The sequence below is a fragment of the Ambystoma mexicanum genome, chromosome 2p (assembly GCF_040938575.1).
Source record: "Ambystoma mexicanum isolate Mex_15411 chromosome 2p, UKY_AmexF1_1, whole genome shotgun sequence".
NCBI classification, from domain to species: domain Eukaryota; kingdom Metazoa; phylum Chordata; class Amphibia; order Caudata; family Ambystomatidae; genus Ambystoma; species Ambystoma mexicanum.
In genome coordinates this window covers 169,488,800-169,507,947 of record NC_090923.1, presented here as the reverse complement: position 1 = coordinate 169,507,947, position 19,148 = coordinate 169,488,800, and the positions used below count along the sequence as shown (strand labels likewise).

Here is a 19,148-nt window from a genome sequence, read left to right as displayed (position 1 = left end):
CACCACCTCCTGTGGCAGCAGCAGCAGAGGTTGAGGAGAGCGAATCCAGCAGTGAATCTCCCACTATTTAGTAGCCGTGCAGGCCATGAGCCCATGGAGGTGTTTTTTTTCGCAACATTCACGCAGGTGGCTGTTGGTGGGCACCCTGTCCTCGGACCTCCTGGGTGGCCTCCCCCACCCCCCCTGGCCCACACATGGCCATTTTTGATGTTTTGTTGCAGTGTGTTGCCTTGTGTGGCTCCCGTGGGCATCCACTGTATTCCGGCTGGGCACATGCAGGCTTGTCCTGAGTTTGGGTTAGATGCTCGGGTTTGTGAGACACACACCCCTCCTGCTTCCCGTTTCCATGGCATTGCAATGGGTGTGCCCAAGTGACAGTGAATTACACAGTGACGTTGGACTCCCATGAGCTGTGTGGGCAGTCTGTAGTCAATACTATGTATACATTCCTAGTGCATATTGTTGTTGTATTGTGCACTGCATGGTGTATTGATGTGTGCTTGTGCATCCATGTCTCCCTCCTAATTTGCAGGTTCATTCCTCATGTCTTCACAAGGCCGTCCACTTTGGAGATGGAGCTCATGTTGTGAGCAGTGGACTTCCAGATGTGCGTGGCAACAACACTGTACAGTTGGAGGTGGTGGATGTGCTGGCATTCTCATGTTGTAAGACTACGTATCCTTTGCCTTAGCATAAACATGACAGTACTATGTCGATTGTATTGTGGTAAGTATTTGGTCATGTGTGTTGTTGTTTCTACATTTATGTGGGCATATTGTGTGTGGCCAGTTTCCATTAGGGACACTGCACTTTGTGACACTTGTCATGTTTGGGGGATGACTTTGTTTGCTCTCACATGGCATGTCATGCCATGGTGTGTTGGGTGGCGGTGCTGGGGAGGGGTTGGGTGACATGGCACTGTTGTCATGTGGTGTCTTGCAAGGGGGTAATGATTTTAGCAGCATAGAAGTGTGTCTTTTGAACACAGCATTGGTGGTGTTTGTGTAGGTAGGGAAGCACACAATGGAACACTTCCAGATGTACAATCTTAGGCTGGTATGGTTGTGACAGTTGACTGTCCATTGACACATCATAATTGTCAGTTACAATCATCATTGATTGTCAGCTGGTATGTGCCAGGGCTGTGTGCACTCCCCAGGGGTGTGATTTTATGTGAAGTAATTAGCCACGAGCTGCGTATGGGCTGCCTCACCCCGTGCCCTTTCCCCACCCATGCGCAGTGGGCATGCATGTGGTTGGGGATGTGGGGGCACCACCATGTCCACGGCCAGGCCCCGGCGTGTTGCAACGTTGTGCAGGACACATGCTGCCACTATGATCCTGCACACTACTGGGGGAGTGTATAACAGCTGTCCGCCAGAACGGTCAAGGGAGCGGAAGCGTGACTTGAGCACTCCGAATGTGCGCTCCACGATGCCCCGGGTTGCAATGTGGGCTGTGTTGTATCTTACCTGGGGTGGCGTGGTGGGGTTCCGAATTGGCGTCATCATGTGGGTGCTGAGAGGGTAGGCACTGTCCCCTGGGGAGGTGGTGATGGGTATCATCAGTGGGGTTGTGGCATTACTCAGTATCTGACATGCATGCATGTGCAGTGGCATTTATACTCACCGAGCAGCCATGTATCGCCATGCCGCCCAGCTTCTATGTCCCGGTTTAGGGTAGACATTCTGTAGATGAAACTGTCGTGGGTGGAGCCTGGATAGTTGGCGTATACTGAGGTGATGATTCCCTTGGCATCACATACTACCTGGGCGTTGATGAAATGCCAGTGCTTGTGGTTTCTATAGATGTGCTCAGTTGCCCTGGGGGGACGTAGAGCCACATGGGTGCAATCAATGGCACCTAGCACTTTGGGGAATTGTGCCACCCTGTAGAAATCCTGGGCAACAGCCTGCCTTTCTGCAGGTGTTCTGGGCAGGTATATGTGCCTGCGGACTGATGGGCGTGCAGTGATGATGGCCAAGACCTGGTGTAGGCAGCGTGACTGTGTGGCCTGTGACACCCCCCCCCCACAATGGCACTTGTCCGCTGAAATGATCCAGTGGCCAGGAAGTGCAGTATATTGGAGGACCTTCTCCAGGGGGCTGAGTGCTTGGGAGCACAGGGTGGTTGATGTGAGGTCATCCTCCCACTCACTGACCACGTCAGGTATTATGTGAGGTGGAAACCTGTACCTCCCATACACATGGTAATCAGGCATCCCAAAAAGGCTGGTTCTGGGTGTAAAAATTCTGGCCCGGACTATCCTTCTCCTCCTCCTCCTCCTCCTCCTCCTCCTCCTCCTGCGGTATCCCACGGCCACTGCTGCTAGGAACGGTATGTTCATCCTGACGTCTGAGCTTGTTTGTTGTTTGCGTGCACTTTTATGCTGTGCGGGTGGACGTACGCCTACTTCCTGCTGGCGTACGTGTTTCCGGATTGGCCACGTTTGTTTCCATGAATACGTGTTGTAGGCGAGCGTGTAAAATTTCTCGCGCACCTCTGAACTACACGCGCCCAGGCCAATCGCGTGTGGAACTTCTCGGGCACCCCTGAAATACACGCACACGCTCCCCCAGGCCCGATCGCGTGTGGAACTTCTCGCGCACCCCTGAAATACACGCACACGCTCCCCCAGGCCAGATCGCGTGTGAAACTTCTAGCGCACGCGTGTTCCCGAAACCCGTAATACGCGTTCCCCGCTTTGCGTTTGCCAGTCCGGTAAACTGGTGCAGGGTTGGCACGGCCCTTTGCGATGGTTTTGCGATCTTGATGGCTTTTCCTTGCGCAAGGGCGTTCTTGGGGGCGTAACTGGCGCTGCTGCAGGGTAGCTGCGCCACGTCTGCTTTTGGAGGCGAGAATCCATGAATATGCTGTGCGTGGAAATTGATTTTATCGCACGCGGCTGGTGCAGACATTCGCACGGGCACGCTGTGCGCCAGCCGCGTGCGACACTTTTGAGAGGAATTACATGAATCGGCCTGTAAATCGGCTACTGTGATAGGGGCATACATTGCGACACTGTCGCTGCCGAAACTGCAAGAGGAGACCCGCCTGGCACTGGATCAACCTCTCACTGTAGATGAGATTGCTGAGGCAATTAAAGATTTAACGTCCAATAAAGCTCCGGGGTTAGATGGCCTGGGCGCAGAGTTCTACAAGGAATACAGTGCGGAGCTTGTTCCGTTGTTGTTACGGGTCTGGGAAGAATCCCTCGACTGTAATATACTTCCTGTATCCATGAGAGAGGCATTGATAACTGTTCTTCCTAAACCTCGTCGCCCTCCACAGGATATGTCGTCCTCTAGACCGCTATCTCTCATTAATACAGATACCAAAATATTCGCCAAGGTACTGGCCAATAGGCTTTTACCGGCGGTTCCGACACTCGTTCATCCGGATCAGAATAGGTTTGTCCGCGCTAGATCTACTGCGCTTAACCTGCTTAGGCTATTTGGCATAATGGCCCAGATTGACCCAGGAAGAAACGCTGTGGCCGTTTCATTGGATGCCGAAAAGGCCTTTGATTCTGTGTCCTGGGTCTACTTACTGGCAGTACTTGAGGCATTTGGGATAGGCCCGAACTTCATTAGGTACGTGAAATTGCTTTACACAGAGCCCGGGGCCCAGGTCCTAACCAACAAGGCAATCTCAGACATGTTTCTCCTGGGACGAGGCACTAGGCAAGGCTGCCCATTTTCACCTATACTATTTGCCCTAACAATAGAACCAATGGCAATAGAGGTCAGGCTTCGACATTCCAGCAGGGACATTAACCTAAAGGGGGCGACCCAGCTAATCTCTCTATACGCGGACGACACGCTCCTATATATCCGTGAGCCGGAAAACAACCTAGCGCCTGTAATGGCGGAGATTCAAGAGTTCACTTCATACTCTGGCTACTCCATAAACAGGGACAAGTCAGAGGTTTTCCCGCTTACACCGGCAACTGGCTGCCCTGGCTCATTGGGAGGGCTGAAGTGGTCTAGTGAGTCCATCAGATACTTGGGGATATTTGTGTCACACGATAAGAATAGGCTATATGCGGATAATCATGATGCAACACTACAGGTCCTGAAGGCCAAGCTTTTATTGTGGGACCGCCTTCTGTTATCATCACATGGCAGGGTAGCTGTGCTTAAAATGGTAGTTTTGCATAAATTGTTATATCTGTTTGTGAACATACCGAATTGGCCGGGGAGACCCTTCTTCACTAAACTGAGGTCTATGGCTACAGCCTTCCTTTGGTATGGGCAGACTCCCAGAATTGGGTGGAGAAAAATAACTGAACCATACTCGTCAGGCGGACTGGCGACCCCTGACTTTGAATTATATTATCATGTGTCCCAGGCCCAGTTCTCTGAGTATTGGTATTCCAGGGAGGGCGGCCCACCGCATGTTGATGTAGAGGAACTCAACACCTCTCCCACGAACATACAGTCTGTAATTTTCGATGCCCACTATAGGGATTCATGTGATTTCAACCCGGTTAGTTGTACTGTCGCTGCCTGGAGGGCAATATTTAAGAGATTGGGATTGTCGACCCTATATAACCCGGAGGTTTCCCTCTGGAACTACCCTGGTATCCCCCCGACACACGATGTCTGTCTGCGATCAGCCTGGGACCCTGGAGACGAGATGCACCTGGGAGATATTTTTATTGAGGGTAAATTTGCAACTCTTCAGCAGATAACTGGCGCGTTAGGCAGGGGCCCACTTAGGGTACTGCGGTACTATCGCATGAGATCGGCTTTCCAAAAACACTGGGCATCTTTCCCTGATGAATCCCCTACACACCCCTGCGTTCAAATGATCACGGCCGGGGACCGCTTGAAGGTGTCCATGCCATAGTACAGACACACTCACCAACGGCCAATCTGAACAGAGATAAATGGGAGAGAGATCTCCAGATCCCTCTAGATGATAAAACTTGGGACAGGTACTGCTCTCTCACCAAGAAAGTCTCCTTGAATGCTGGACTGCGAGTAATCCAGTTTAAAATTCTCAATAGGTTCCATTACACCCCGGCCAAGATAGCCAAGCTCGCTGCTGATGCTCCAAGTCAATGCCCCAAATGCAAAACAGATTATGCTGGCTCGTTCCACATGTACTGGAGCTGCCCGGTGGTGGCTGGGTTCTGGAGGGAGGTGGCAGATGTACTTGATGAAATTACACAAATTCCCCCGGTGTTGACTCCACAGAAATACTTATTTGGGGATATAGGAAAGTGCTCCGAAAAGATCAGAACACTGTTTAATGTCACAAGTGCAGTGGCCAAAAAATGTATTCTGCAACAATAGAAAAACCCTGCACCGCCCACTGTGAAGCAGTTCCTCCGTGAACTGGTCTATGTAAACGAGGCTGAAGAACAGTTTGTCCTTACACGCCCTTCCGTGAGCAGGCCCAAGGACATTTGGGGACCCCTCAGAATGTTTCTTTGTGATATGATCCCTGATGATGACAGTGATGTTAAGACCCGATTCCCCTGGTGGATTCGGGCTATATGTACTGCTATTGTCTTTGCTTTTTTCTGATTTTCTCCATTTTCGTATCATTTTGATGGTAATTTGTACGATGATGCTGTTGCTGTGTTTGTGTTTTCCGGACCACTAATAAAAAAAGTTTAAAAAAAAAACATGCTGAAAAAAGTCATGACGACATGCGAAATCTGCATTAAGTTTCAAATGATTCCTAACACTTTACACATATATATAACCCATTGGTCCTCCTTACGGGTCCGGCAGAAACCGTGCCGGTAATACCGGCGGGTAGCCGCCAGACCCGTAATGATTAACAGGAGCCTGACTTCCCGGTAACACCGGGAGATTACAACCCTGGTGAGCCAGAAAGTCAGGGGCCGTTAAATTGCAAGTCCCCATTCCCATAGAGTCCTTTATGACTCTATGGGAGCGGGGACCATGGAAGCAACGGCACCATATAATGGTGCTGGTGCTTCTGTGAATATTCTGCAGGCTGGTGCCGCTCTGCCGGCAGGTCCGACCTGCCGGGTGGGACGGCACCCACCCGCAGAGTTGTAGTGTGCCGGTTCAGAAACAACGGTGCCGGTAAGCTTAACAGCACCGTTATTTCCAGACCGGCACACTTATAAAGAGGCCCATTATCTTGAGGAAAAATTGCTGCGTTTTTAACAGCACAGACTACTCCATTTGATCAGTTAGTCTCTCAGTGTGTACATTGTAAATCCAATCTTGTTCTCACTTAGCTAATAAAGCACCCATGGATCCATTGCTAATATGTACCACAATCTTTTTCAATAATAAACCATTTTAGATCATCTTGACTGTTGGGGTTCATAAAAATGGGAAACTAGTGAAGCGGTCATTACCCTTTTCCAAATACGTGACCTCTGTACACTGATGCAAATGCGCGCTGGTTGTTTTGTTTTACCGGCAGTGCATGTCGCAGGGAGAAGCGATCACATAAATGACATTGGATGGCTTGCAATTGGTACATTTTTATAGGGGCCAGACTTAACAAAAAGCTTGGAATTCAGTGGTAAACCGAGACACAGTATATTTACCATACACATGATGGAAATTAACTGGAGGTACCCAAATGGCAAAAAAAGTCACACACACCAAACTATTTTGGTGTAGTCTCTATATGATGTCAATTTTCCTTTGGAAAAAGTTGTTTTGGGTAACCTGGTAAGGAGTAAACAGTACATCATTATTTTGGCCTGATAATAAAATTCATCAAGAGTAGTACAGTTCCTGCGGACCCGCAGGAACTAATTAAATGGAATACTTTATTTTCAGGCTTGGAAACAGGATGTTGACTATTAAACTGTAGGATAGTGTATCTGCCAATTTTCTAAACAGGATTACTTCAAGTTGTCCATCACTAGCATGTATTAGCAAGTCATGAAAAGGAATATCAAGTGGGCTGTATGTAGCAGTAAACTTCAGGTTAGGATGGAGGAAATAAATCCACAGAATAAACGTATTGAGAAGTACTAAATCATTAAGCCAAATTATCAAAATATTGATGTATCGACTCTATAACCTAATAGATGACCTTAACGGTTTCTGGCGGGTTGGTGATTTATGGATTTCGCCAGCAGATAAAAAGTCATCATCCTGGAGGACTTGGGGTTAAAATAAGTATATTTCTGAGAGCTTAAAATGCTGCCTTTATAGCCTGTGTTGGTAATCCCCAGGATACTTTGAGAGAGGTCATTATTAGGATCCTTGGAGTGGACGATGATGTGCAGCATTCGACAACTGTCTCAGAGCTTCATCATCATAATCGTGGACCTTTTGAATCACTATACCTCCGCCTTTGTCTGCGAATTTTATGACAATGGAAGAGTAATTTTTCATTTTATTCTGGTTTAGACAGATTGCCCCCAATATATTTATTAGCTGCAAAAATGCTGTTGAGACCTTTACTTATTAGATTCAAAAGCCAACAACTAATTAGGCATATCTTTAGTAGGTGGTAGATTTGACAGATTTGACAGCTTGGTTCTTCTATTGTGGCGCAATCATCAAAGTCTATTTTTTAATCTGATTTTACAAAGAAATTGTTGCACCTCAGTTGCAAGTTTAAGATTGCAAGGAACTTGGCTTGGCAAGAATCACAGTCCTTCCCTCAAGAGGCTCAATTCGGCCTAAAAGAGCTGTGTATTGTTCAGATTAATAATAGTATTATGTGTAGCCTGTTCGTTTATAGTCAATAGACTCTTGTGTGTGCTTTATTTGTTCAGTTGTTTTGGCAATTCTTGGCTGTACGTTTGATGGGGCTGGTAAGCACCTCCCCAAGGTCTCCCCCTGTTGACTACCTCTGTGACCACCACAATCCAAAAAAAGGACAGGACTCCTCAGAGAAATAGTGTCTCGTTAATAGATGTAGAAGAGCCGTCAAATTAACGTTCTGAATTAGAAGGCGAACTGTCAGAAAAAAGTGACTCACTTTTCTTTAGTTTCTAATGGATCCCACACCTTTGTTCCAACCCATCCCTAAACAAACTTCCATCCTTGGAATTGTGGGATGTCTCAACCCACTCATCCAAGCCCTGTAACGTCACTAGGCATTGCTGGCAGCAGAAACATCGGAATGGCCACTGGAAAGCATGCTGCTCGCTAGAAATCACCAGAAAATGGGCAGTGAAAACCTGAAAAATAGGCTGCCATCCACTTTTGCCTATCTTAGTGAGCACCGGAGACCACTGCCAAAACCCATCCTTTGGCTGCTCACAGAGCAAAATCTGTGCCAAGGAATACAGAGCTGTCTCAAAAATCTGTTTTTATTTGGTGTCAAATTTGCTAAAATCAAGGGTCACAAACCACCTAAAAAAATCCAACCTCCTTGTTGGGTGTTCCACATCATTATACTGCAAGAATCCACATAAATCCAAGGTCAGAAAGAATCATGTGTTATTAGACCAAAATCCACTTTTAAAGATATTTGATGGAAAGACAGCTGTCAAACTGGGTGTAGTACCGTTACTCGCCTCTGTCAGGTGCTGGCGATTTATAATTCTGACAGGAGAGCTGTGTTTCAGAAGTTAACTATGCCAAAGAAGACAATTCCATCAAAATGCCACATAGAGTGCCGCACAGTGATTTCATTGTTGAAAAATGTAAAGATATGTTGCTTATTGTGAGTTTATAAATGTCTTTTTTTAAAAGGAACTATGTTGCAATTGACTAGAAGGTAATCTGATTTAGTTAAAACTTCAAGAGGCCTTCTGTTCATGGGAACCCTTCACACCTTATCCCTAGACAAAGAAGCTTCCTTCTGCCCTTGGCCAAGAGATTGACAGACTGGTGTGAACAGGAACTAGCCAAGGCACCCTGGCATGTTGCTCTCAGTCAAGACAATGGGGGCTTTGGGATGAATAGAATATGCTGATTTGGGTGTGACTGGTCAACAACTGCTCTGGGAGAAACAAGACATGTGACCCTCTGAGTCGGCCAGCTCTGGGGGCGGGGACAAACCATTATGGATTCAGGTAGCCCAGCAAATATATGTTTTATAAAATTGCGTATAACAAATTTTATCAAGCTGACAAAAATATGAAACTTTGGGATTCTTAAAATGAAAAATCCACCCACAATTTAAGACTAAGCTGGACGCTGTATGATGTTCTGAGACCAAACCCCGGAATTATTAATATTGCAGCTGCAGTATCTTTGCCATGAACATAAGAATTTACAGGAATGTGCCCAGAGAAGATATGTATGTTTGTGTAATATTTGGTGCAGAACCAATATTGGGAAACCCACCAAAAGCACGAATAAGTTGTCATTTCTGAACTAGAGCTCTTAGGAAGATCAGAGTTGGACAAGAATGTACCGAAAGTAATTTGTGATGTGTATATGTATTATGAACAACTTGTGTATATGGGAAATAGGTTTTTTGGGTAAAATTGATTTTCTCTGTAAAAGCAAAGGGGAGGGATTTCAGTTAAGCCATAAACATGACACCGGGTGACACGCTGATTCTTTCTCCAGTCAGGGGACAGAGAATCCTCTAACCTATCAAATCCTTAGGGGGTTGGACATAGAGAATCAGCCTACCCACCCACTTTGGAAACACATAAAAAGAGACTCTTTAGGACAGATAAGGGACACTCTTTTTTCCACTACTCACTGATTCCTGCGAAGCACTCTGCCAGACCAGATCCAGACAGACTCCAGATCTAGATCCAGCGACCAGAACTCTGGAACCCAAACTCTAGAACCTTAAAGCAGAGAGGCCTAAACCAAAAGCTGAATTCTCAGCAGGCCTGTAGAATGTAGCAACCTGATTCTCACATTCAACAGCCGGGCTGAGCTGTTCTATTCTAGCCAAGAACCCTGTGCTAGAACCAAGGTCCAGACCCAGAAAGCAGAGTTGTAGCCAAGACCCATCAGATCCAGTTCAAGAGGCCGCATACCGCCGTGCAGTGCTTAACGCAGAACCCAGAGGGTCTGAGACCTGTCCGGTGGCGAGAGTGAAGCCAAACCCCTTGACCAGATCTTTGATGAGGCCCATTCCATTCCAAAGCTAGGAGTGAGTAGTCTAGAACTGTCCATAACTAATCAGTAATCCTCTTCTGACCATTTTAACCTGTCCAGAACTGCACTATAGAATCTTGTGTCCATCCTGTTGATTTCAAATCTGTAAAGCGCATCTGTCAGTTCTGAGATCTTGATTTTATTTCTGTAAAATCTACCTTCACAAAAACATCCGTAACTTTTGAACTGCACGTCTTAGAAGTGAAATGTAACTGTCATTTTAAAGCTAAGATCCTAAGCTTTCCAAGAAAATCAAAACGACATTCCAATATACTTTTTCCCTAATCGCGATTTACGCATGTGGGAAAAATTGCTGCGAATTACAATTTGGCTCAATTTCATTTTCTGTCAAAATAGCTGCTCCTTGTTCTCAATTGCTGAAATTCGTTTTCAATTTGATAATCATTCATGAATCATTGCTAGTGTTGACCTGAACCAATCTCAAGTAACGATCACTCATCGCGAATCTCCTTTAGTGAATTAAAACCAATTTAGCAGATTTTCCCATCCATTGTAATCGCATTCAAAAGCGTTTTGACCTGTGTTTTAACATCATACCTGTTTTCTCTAAGCTTGCTGGGGGGGGAACTGGAATTGAACTGCATTCTTGATTGTATTCCTGAAACATGTGTGCCCTCATTTCCATCCCTTCATATTGCATAGGGGGGGAGTGAGTAGTCACAGGGGAAAAAGTGACCATATTATCTTTTGATTGAAATCATATCAAGTCTATTTCTGTGTTGCATTCTTTCCCATTATTGCATTTCCTGGAATCACAAAGTATTCTCTGCTACAGTATCCTCCATATTCATACTCCTAAGTGATTAAAGAGTGTTAATTTTATAATATTACCCATTGTTGATCACCGTCCGTATTCATAAGTGTGCTATACAAATATTATTTTATTCATAAAAGTGTGATATATATATTGTTTAATTCTTCAAATAAATCTTTTAATTTTCAAAACAAACCTACTTCTTGGATCAGTGAGGTGAAGGGGATCCAAAGAGAGAGGTGTTATATAAGGGTTCATCATCCAGATTTAAAGAACTTTGACATAAAAATATATAAATAAGGGCTTCCATTGGGCATCCTAAGCATTGACTTAGTTGGATTGCTGGATTGAAGTCACTTACACAATTTCGTGGTGCAACTCATGTTTAATTCATGCCGCCAATTTATCTCACATTGCTGCTTATCACCTCTGCTGAAACTGCCACACACTTGTGGGATATATTTACCCACTCAGCAGTACTTCCTCACATCACCAAGCTGTTCTTCAGCAGAACCCGCAAAATGGCTGTGCTGGTGGGAACACCATTGCGTCCAAACTGCATTTTACAGCGACAAAAGGAGGGTTGCACTGTTTTGCCAAGTGACATTGGGGAAGATGGAACAGGAAGCACCCCGAGAAAGACTACTAGGGTGTGTTCTTGTTTGTCTTAAAGAAATGGAGTGAAAAAGCAGCGCTGCTTTGCTGCAAGCCCAAAGTAACCTATCGAAAAGGGAATATTTCACCTTTAAAATGATGCCGCTCTGATGCAATTTTTCCCTGTTCTTTATCACACAACCTTTATCAAAAAGACCCCGTCATGCTCAGCCATATTCACATTGTGCTCCATCAGAAAAGAGCATTATTCCTGAATGCCATGCTGTGCCAGCCAAATCTGAGAGAATCAACAAAAGCTTTACTTCAGCTGCACGGAAAAACGCTTAAACATTTGCTACAAAATGTCCAAAAAAATCATTGCTTGAAAAGAAATTCTAGCTTTCTCTGCACATGTCAATTTCAGGAGACCTTTGCCTTATACAGACTGGTGTACAAGAAGCCAACTATGGCTACAAAACAATGTGGTAATGCAGAGGGAAGGGACAAACCACATTTTTGCGAGAAAAATGCCAGCTGGCTTTACACATGGAAGAATAAGCTTTTGCAAACCAGAAAGAAATGCATGTTTTCTAAGTACCATGTTGAACAAAAACTTGCCTGTGCCTAGCAATGTAAAGGGGTTTGTTGCTGGGAAACATATAGGGGATGTTTTAGCCAACCGGTTTGTTTTCATCCAGGACAAAAGAAAATAAAATGAATTAAACTGCATTGGCTGAATTTTGCAAGCTCCAGAACAGGATTTCCCTGCTGGCTAAGCTAAGGCTTCCCCCAAAAGGAACCACCATAAACGTCCAGGACACAAAAGTTATAATTGCTAGCTTGAAAAACTTTGAATGGACCAAGACAAAGAAAGTTCACACGCTCGTTAGACATTCGTCTGTGCTCCAGGCTGGGACAATAAATGTTCTGGGACACTAACCTGCGAAGTAGAGGGGAACTAAAACCTTCAATCAAACTGGGATCCCCATCTCACACAGGGCTGAAGTAACAGGTGGTGGTAGCTGAAAAGAAAAAAAATGGTCCAGTGAGGGACAAAAGCCAGCCCATTTGTTTCAAAATACTACTTTATTAAGAAACTTTGAAGACGGTTATTTTTGCAGCAGAAATTCCCAAAAATGTAAAAGGTTAACAGTTTTAATGTCATTTTGTGGGGTGTAATTTAAGATGATGTAGCCTTCACTGCCACCTTGGGAACAGAAATGGCAGAGAATTGGGTATTCCACGGAAAGTATACCTGATGCCACTGCAAATTTCAATTTTGACATGCCTAATGATAATCCACACACATGTATAAAGTTACAGTATTTTAGGCTGAATATTTCACACTAAAAAATGACCAAAAATCATTAGAATGGCGAAACAATGTCGTAAAGACTGCAGAGTTAGACTGGCATGGGCTGCATAAGATATGTAACCCGCTTATGTAATTTGTTAAAATGCTACCATCGTACAAATGTGCCATCTATGGCAAAACTGGATTTTAGCTAAAGTAACTGGGGAAGGCTTTTCACCTCATAAAATACAACCTCATAAACTGAGACTCCTCCTCGAGGAGGCGATTAACTTAGGCTGACCTATCCGAGTCTTGGAAGTAGGCCTAGCTCAGTTCTGCCCACCAGTAATTCTGTGATGCCACCATGTTTTATAAAAAGGGTGTGTGGAAGGACTCAGGACAGACACCGTTTCCTGAATTCCTGCACCTGCGTTCCTGATTTTCCACATTCATCTTGCCAGATTCCATTGAAAGGCCAAAGCATTACTGACCATCCCAGCAAGGACTCAATCCTGAAACTCCACTAAAAATCCCATGACCAAAGGGAGAAGCTGTGGTATTCTTTTGGGAAGCATCCTGAAACAAGACCAGCTTTTTGCCCACTAACTGCATGCCTGCTGCATCCCCGCCATACAGCTGTCCAGTTTTTCCGGTAACCAGACCTTTGTCCAGCTGTCTTTTGCCAGGAGAGTCCACCGTCCGAGCCCGTGAGTCCAGGAACCTGGTTGACTGTGCCTAATCCCAAATTTAAGAGCGGACTGTGAGTATCTACATCCCACCACATATGGTCTACCCCATCTTGATTGCTGTCCTTGTCCCACTCTCTAAGCAACCCTGTCCAAATCCTGATAACTTGTCCAACTGTCAGAATTCTCTATGCATCTTGTCCTTGATCTCCCAAGCGCCACTTTTCATTTCTGTCTTACATAGCTCATAAGTAATTCGTGAAATTTTGATTAAATAAATTCATTTTCCCTAAAGAAAAGGGGTACACTGCGTGAAGGGTTACAGCTGCAGCATAACTTTTATATTCACGGGGGGCGTTCCTCTTTTCTTAGCCATTAAATCTAGTTTAAGTAAAATTTGCCTGTCATTTTAAAACCAACTTTCTCTTTTTCACTGCTCCATTTCCCTAAAGACAAACTTCATTCTACCTTCCAAATCCCTCTCAATTCTTCACCTATAGCCCTACTTTCGTCTCTATATTATCCCTGTGATACACATCTGTCTCCCAGCCCAAAAACCGCATTGGAAATCAAAGTATTTCACCCGTTTTTCATAAAATTTGCTTGTGTCATTTTAAACAGGAATTGAAAACAAATGCAATTTTCTAACGTGTAAATTCGGCTGCAGCATGTTCCAATTTTCAACTTGCTTTAGAAATGTATGCCTTTTGTTGATCCATTGCCTTGTGATTGCTAGTGTTTATGCATTACTGCCTTTATGAGAAATCATTTGCCTCAAAGATTTAACCGCACATTATTTGTCAATTTCCAAGTGTCATTTTATGTCATTGCAAATTCCCTCTTATTTTGTGAGGGAAGGTCGGATTTTGATTTTGTTTGGTGCCTCTTCTCCCCGACTACCTGATTATTTACGGGTTGAAGGAACATTGCCGGGGAAAACCTTAACTTGGGTGCTATCTATCCTAATTCAAAAAGTGCTCCTATTCAATTGTGCTTTGGATATGTTCTACTAGAAGGTTAACCAAGTGCATTGCTTCCATTTCCATTGTCATTATCACCCTATTGGTGATTGCTGCCCAATATTAAAATGTGTGTGATTTTTTTAACTTTAAAATAAATATTCTGTTTTCACCAACCGGCCTGGTTCATAGTACATTGTGACCCGGGGCATTTGTAAAAGGGGGTGTGAGATGGGTCGGGTATCGACTCCATTTGAATTAATTGAAATTAAAGAAAAAGCATTCCTATTGAGCGCCACATCACAGGATAAGACCAAGAGACCTTGTCTGGTGTATGATGCCGGATTGGTATCAACACACAGACTACAAAAACTTCTGCAAAGCATCATCCCAGGTAGAACTGCAACCAACACCTTTTTACTGCTGAAAGTTAGCATGAGCACTGCATCCTCACTGAGGACGACTTCAGCTCAGAACTACCAAACATTTCAAAGTTCTACTTATGAAACTCAGGCCCCGGGCACTGTTCTACTCTTATTGCTGCTACAAGAAAGGCATCTAACCGTTCTCTGTGACACCAGCACCGAAATAGACAAGGATGCTTTTTGCACTTCTTGCTCAAACAAAGCTACAGTGTTAATAAGAACTATATGCATGCCTTCAAATAAAAACTAAGACAAAGTAGGTCAAGCATTCTGTGCACAGAATGAACATCTGAATATGGCTTCAAGCGAAATCCTCAAGCAGCTATAGCAACTCATCAAGTTCAAGAAACCAAGAGCAGAAACACATATCCTAACAGTAGCAAAGAGGCTCCTTCTCACGCTCAATAGTCCCAAGCCTCATTACAACTCCAAGAAACTCAAATACGACCTTGCACTAGCTTAACAAGCATGCATAGTCAGAACCCAACGTCTCAAGATAAAACGAATCACTTCATGAAGCAATGACAACATGCAAAATAAGCGCCACAACATGATAAGAAGAATCAGCCAAGAGCCAAGGATACAGCCACAGTGTTTCAGAAAGAATCAACGGGCTCTACTTAATCTGAAAATCTAAGATCATACAAGTGTCTTAGATGCTGGCCATCTAAAGGACACAACCTTGTGTACTGGAAATGTGACCTGCCTGCTCGTTTCATCCCACACTTGCTACTTATGACAGAAGACAAAAAATGAACCTTGCAAGTAACCTGGATAAAGCTGAATGATCCACACCTCATTACGACAAACATTGCCAACTCACTCCACACAAATACTGTTGAAAAACGTACTGCTTTGTTCCCAAACACGCTTTAAACCCGCCCATGTCCATGCACTGTTGTAAAGCATACAGAGGACAACGCTGCAATGACCCCTAACACTACTGCATACCAAATCCTGGACTGTTTACATAAACTCACCACACCAGCAAGGATGTAATTCAACCCATGCAGCAATGTGGTGATCCCAGTGACTAGTTTCTGACTGCGTCAATGATTGAGCGGATCATGGCACTATGACCGCCCGAGAGAAATAGCAGGACATCTCTGAGTGCAGAAGATGAGCACGATGCTCAACAAGTAATGACCCACTGTTACAGCTCTGATCAACTACCCTTTCCAAGAAGGTTTATTCCGGGATCCAAGCCTCAAAATCTGCACTCTTCATTTGTGAGTGACTCTTAGTAAGAAACGGTATGCTGTGTGCATGTGAAGAAATGAGGGGGCGAGCGCACGTTTACCTTTCTGGATCCCATGAAACATATCTTGCTAAAAATGTTCCAAAAATAAAAACAACTCGATAACTCTGGGTTGATATTTCCTTCCTCTGTTTTCTAGTTAGGATCACAGAGAAAGCAAGTCAGCAGCTCTGAAACCCACTTTCTTATTTTATTATTTGGGTTCAGACATACACACAGCAGCAGCAAGTCAGTCCTGGTGGACATCAGGGAGACCCAGATTGCAGTTGACAATGATTGAATAGCAGTTATACTACTCTGCCTACCAGTTGCATTCAATACGTTTGCCTACCAAGCGTTGGGAAAACTGAAATCCTGGATGCACGTCATGGGAAAAGCAATAGAACGAATAAGGTCTTCGGTAAAAAAAGAAAAATGCACTCAACCAGTCAAAATGAAAATGTTACACCTGCTCTGGCCTGAATCAAACGAATTTGCTGTGTGTCCTTCACTATCATATGTGTCCTTTGGCTCAATTCAGAGCACATCACAGACTTCAGGTTTTAGATACAACTGGAGGACAAGGGATTTGGGCGGAACGGACAAGCCATGAATAACTATTTTAATGAGGCACAACAATGTATGCAGGACCACTGGCGTGCCTTTAGGTAATATAAAACAAAAGGCAGTCTTCTAGCCCTAACAATCACTATTTCGTTTTGGTGGCCTACATCCATGAGTACTCAACCAAAACCTGTTGAATACGTAGGAAATATGCACCTTACGATGGGTCAAAATGTATCTGGGTAAGTTTAAGTCGTTAAGGAAACATCCTTAAAAAATAAAATACATTAAAAAAAAATAATAAAAATAAAAAAAACAAACCATGCATTGCCGGGGGTCACTTATGTATTGCCCTGGATGAACACATAACAGCTGAACTACGCCAATGGAACATAAATGGGAATGCCAGAAAACATTAGTACATTCAAAATAAAGCGCTTTGGTCTTAAATCTTGCCCCATGCAATGTGGTCACTCCCTACCTTAAAGGCACACACTACTTAGTACAAAGTCGAGAGTTAAATATTTTGCTTAGCCCGCTACTTATCATACAATCAATGCATGTACTACACCAGATCCAAATTAAGCAAGTACCTTCCATGCAGTGGCACAACTTAAACAGGCAAAAGCCATTAAAACGACAGACAATTAAGGGGCAGTGTTTCCATAATCGATGACTACGCACTGCCACTCATTTAGGGTGAGCCAAGCCCAGTGAAACAGTTCCGAAGGGCAGCTGTGGCGGTACTCCTGAGCTGTCTGTACATCCAGTAGACGAGCTGTCCCATGTCCAATAGTCCAAGAAAGGGTTGATGCACGTTTCACCCCCAGCCTTGTGTGGCTCATGCTGCTGGATGAGGTACTGCAATCCTAATATGGTGTAGGCCTAATATGGTGTAGGAGAAATCTTGACTACGAGGGGTGCTGGAAAGATAGCCCTGGTGCTCATGCAAGAAACAGTGCTCAGGGAGAGGCAGTGATTGACGCATCCTCATGCTTCTGCCTACTGGGTGGCAGGACAGGTCATTTTGGGGAGCTTACGGTGGCACACAGAGTCCTAATTCACAGATCAGAACAATGGAGGGAAAACAAGTGTGAGAAAGTGAACGTGCAGGCATGGGCTTGTGAGTGCCGTGGTATGTGTGTGCAGGCCAAGGGTAGAAATCTAGCAGGTGCCGACAGCACTTTTCGAATGGAAATCCTGGCATTCTTTGGGCAATAGCAACAACACAAAGTGCTATGGAAAAAAGTGGCATAGCCACCATGGAAATCTATTCTTACAGTGACAAAACATTTGGCACAGGCACCATTAGTGTTCTTACAGCAGCTATATTGGCATGAAAAAGCCTTCTTATACTGACAGAATACTCGCATATATTATTGGCACAGACATCATATAGTGTTTTACAGTAACAATGCTGGCATATAGGCCGAGAGAAGGCATCAGGAAAATGATCCGATATTCCAGAACGACAAGCCCCAGCCTCAACATAAATTGCAACTCTGCTGCGATTCATCACAGGCCCATGTGCCTATTATCCTTTGCAACCACACATCCGTTTTATGTTTCCACATGAACAACGCCTCCAAACTTGAGTGGATGGCGTCCCTGAACAAGATCCACTCAGCGTACCCTCCATCTGTGGCATCCACTGGCAAATTCCACACCAGTCTCTGTCGTTTGTCTCTTCAGGCAACGCCCCCCCGCCCCCAAGCCTGATAGTAGTAGCCATACACAAGACCATCTCCAAACCAAAAATACTCTGGCGGATATAGAAAAAGCTTTCTGTGCTGGCAGTTACTAACGCTAGACACTACCCCACCATCTTTCCACGTCAGCTAAAACAACACCATTGTCCTTTGCGAAATCCAAAAGGCCAGCTACCTAGAATGTTCACCTATGGTCCCTGACTCACCTCACTAGTCTTCTTCCATGGTACTTGGCCCATCCGTAGACTTTGCCTGCAGTCACTGGCCTGCCTTGGCACTTGCACTTCCCACTGGTCACTGCAATGCTATCCTCCGCCACCTGGTCTTTTACAGGGTCAATGGTATCCTGGCTGGGATGTTCTATGGTTCTTAGTGCTGTATGTGGTCCCAAGCATCCTGGTGATCAAGCCTACATCTATGAGGAAGAGACTTAGTGTGTGGTCCCTGATGACATTGAAAAACTGTGGTCCCACTATCTTCAGGTTTCCCAGACTTTTGCTTACCATCTCCAGGGGTTACCAAGACTTGACTCCTCTTTCGAGGTCCCATGCATATGATGTTTGCACCTTCACAACGAATGGGTCCCCATTTCCTGTGCCTACTTTCTGAAAGGTTTTCAGGAGGGGACCTCACTACATTTACCACCTTATAATTAGGGTTTTGACACCTCTCTCAATTGGTTTCCTTCCCCTTTTCTGGTGGTCAGTTTTCAATAACTGCCTCTCCCCTTTAGGAGTTTAATGTATTGCTCACCCCCATGTCTACAGCTCATTTCTTCTTTCCAAGGGTCCTTCCTCCTTGCCACTCCCACCCCAGGAGGTCCATGCCTATCCCCAGTTTACATCCGTTTTTTGCCTCCTCTCTTCGGGGGAGTGAAAAA

General features: G+C 44.7%; 1 protein-coding gene across 9 annotated transcripts in view; it reads right to left on the bottom strand.

The window, feature by feature from the left end:
- The window catches only part of TMCC1 (transmembrane and coiled-coil domain family 1), a 987,752-nt gene that overhangs the window by 968,040 nt on the left and 564 nt on the right, over positions 1-19,148 (bottom strand). For 5 of the 9 annotated variants that reach the window (XM_069643431.1, XM_069643429.1, XM_069643438.1 and 2 more), the window contains exon 2: positions 12,335-12,416. The exons of the other annotated variants lie outside the window; for them this stretch is intronic. The gene's annotated coding sequence lies outside the window, so the exon portion shown is untranslated. The remainder of the gene's footprint in view (positions 1-12,334; positions 12,417-19,148) is intronic. 9 annotated transcript variants of the gene reach the window in all.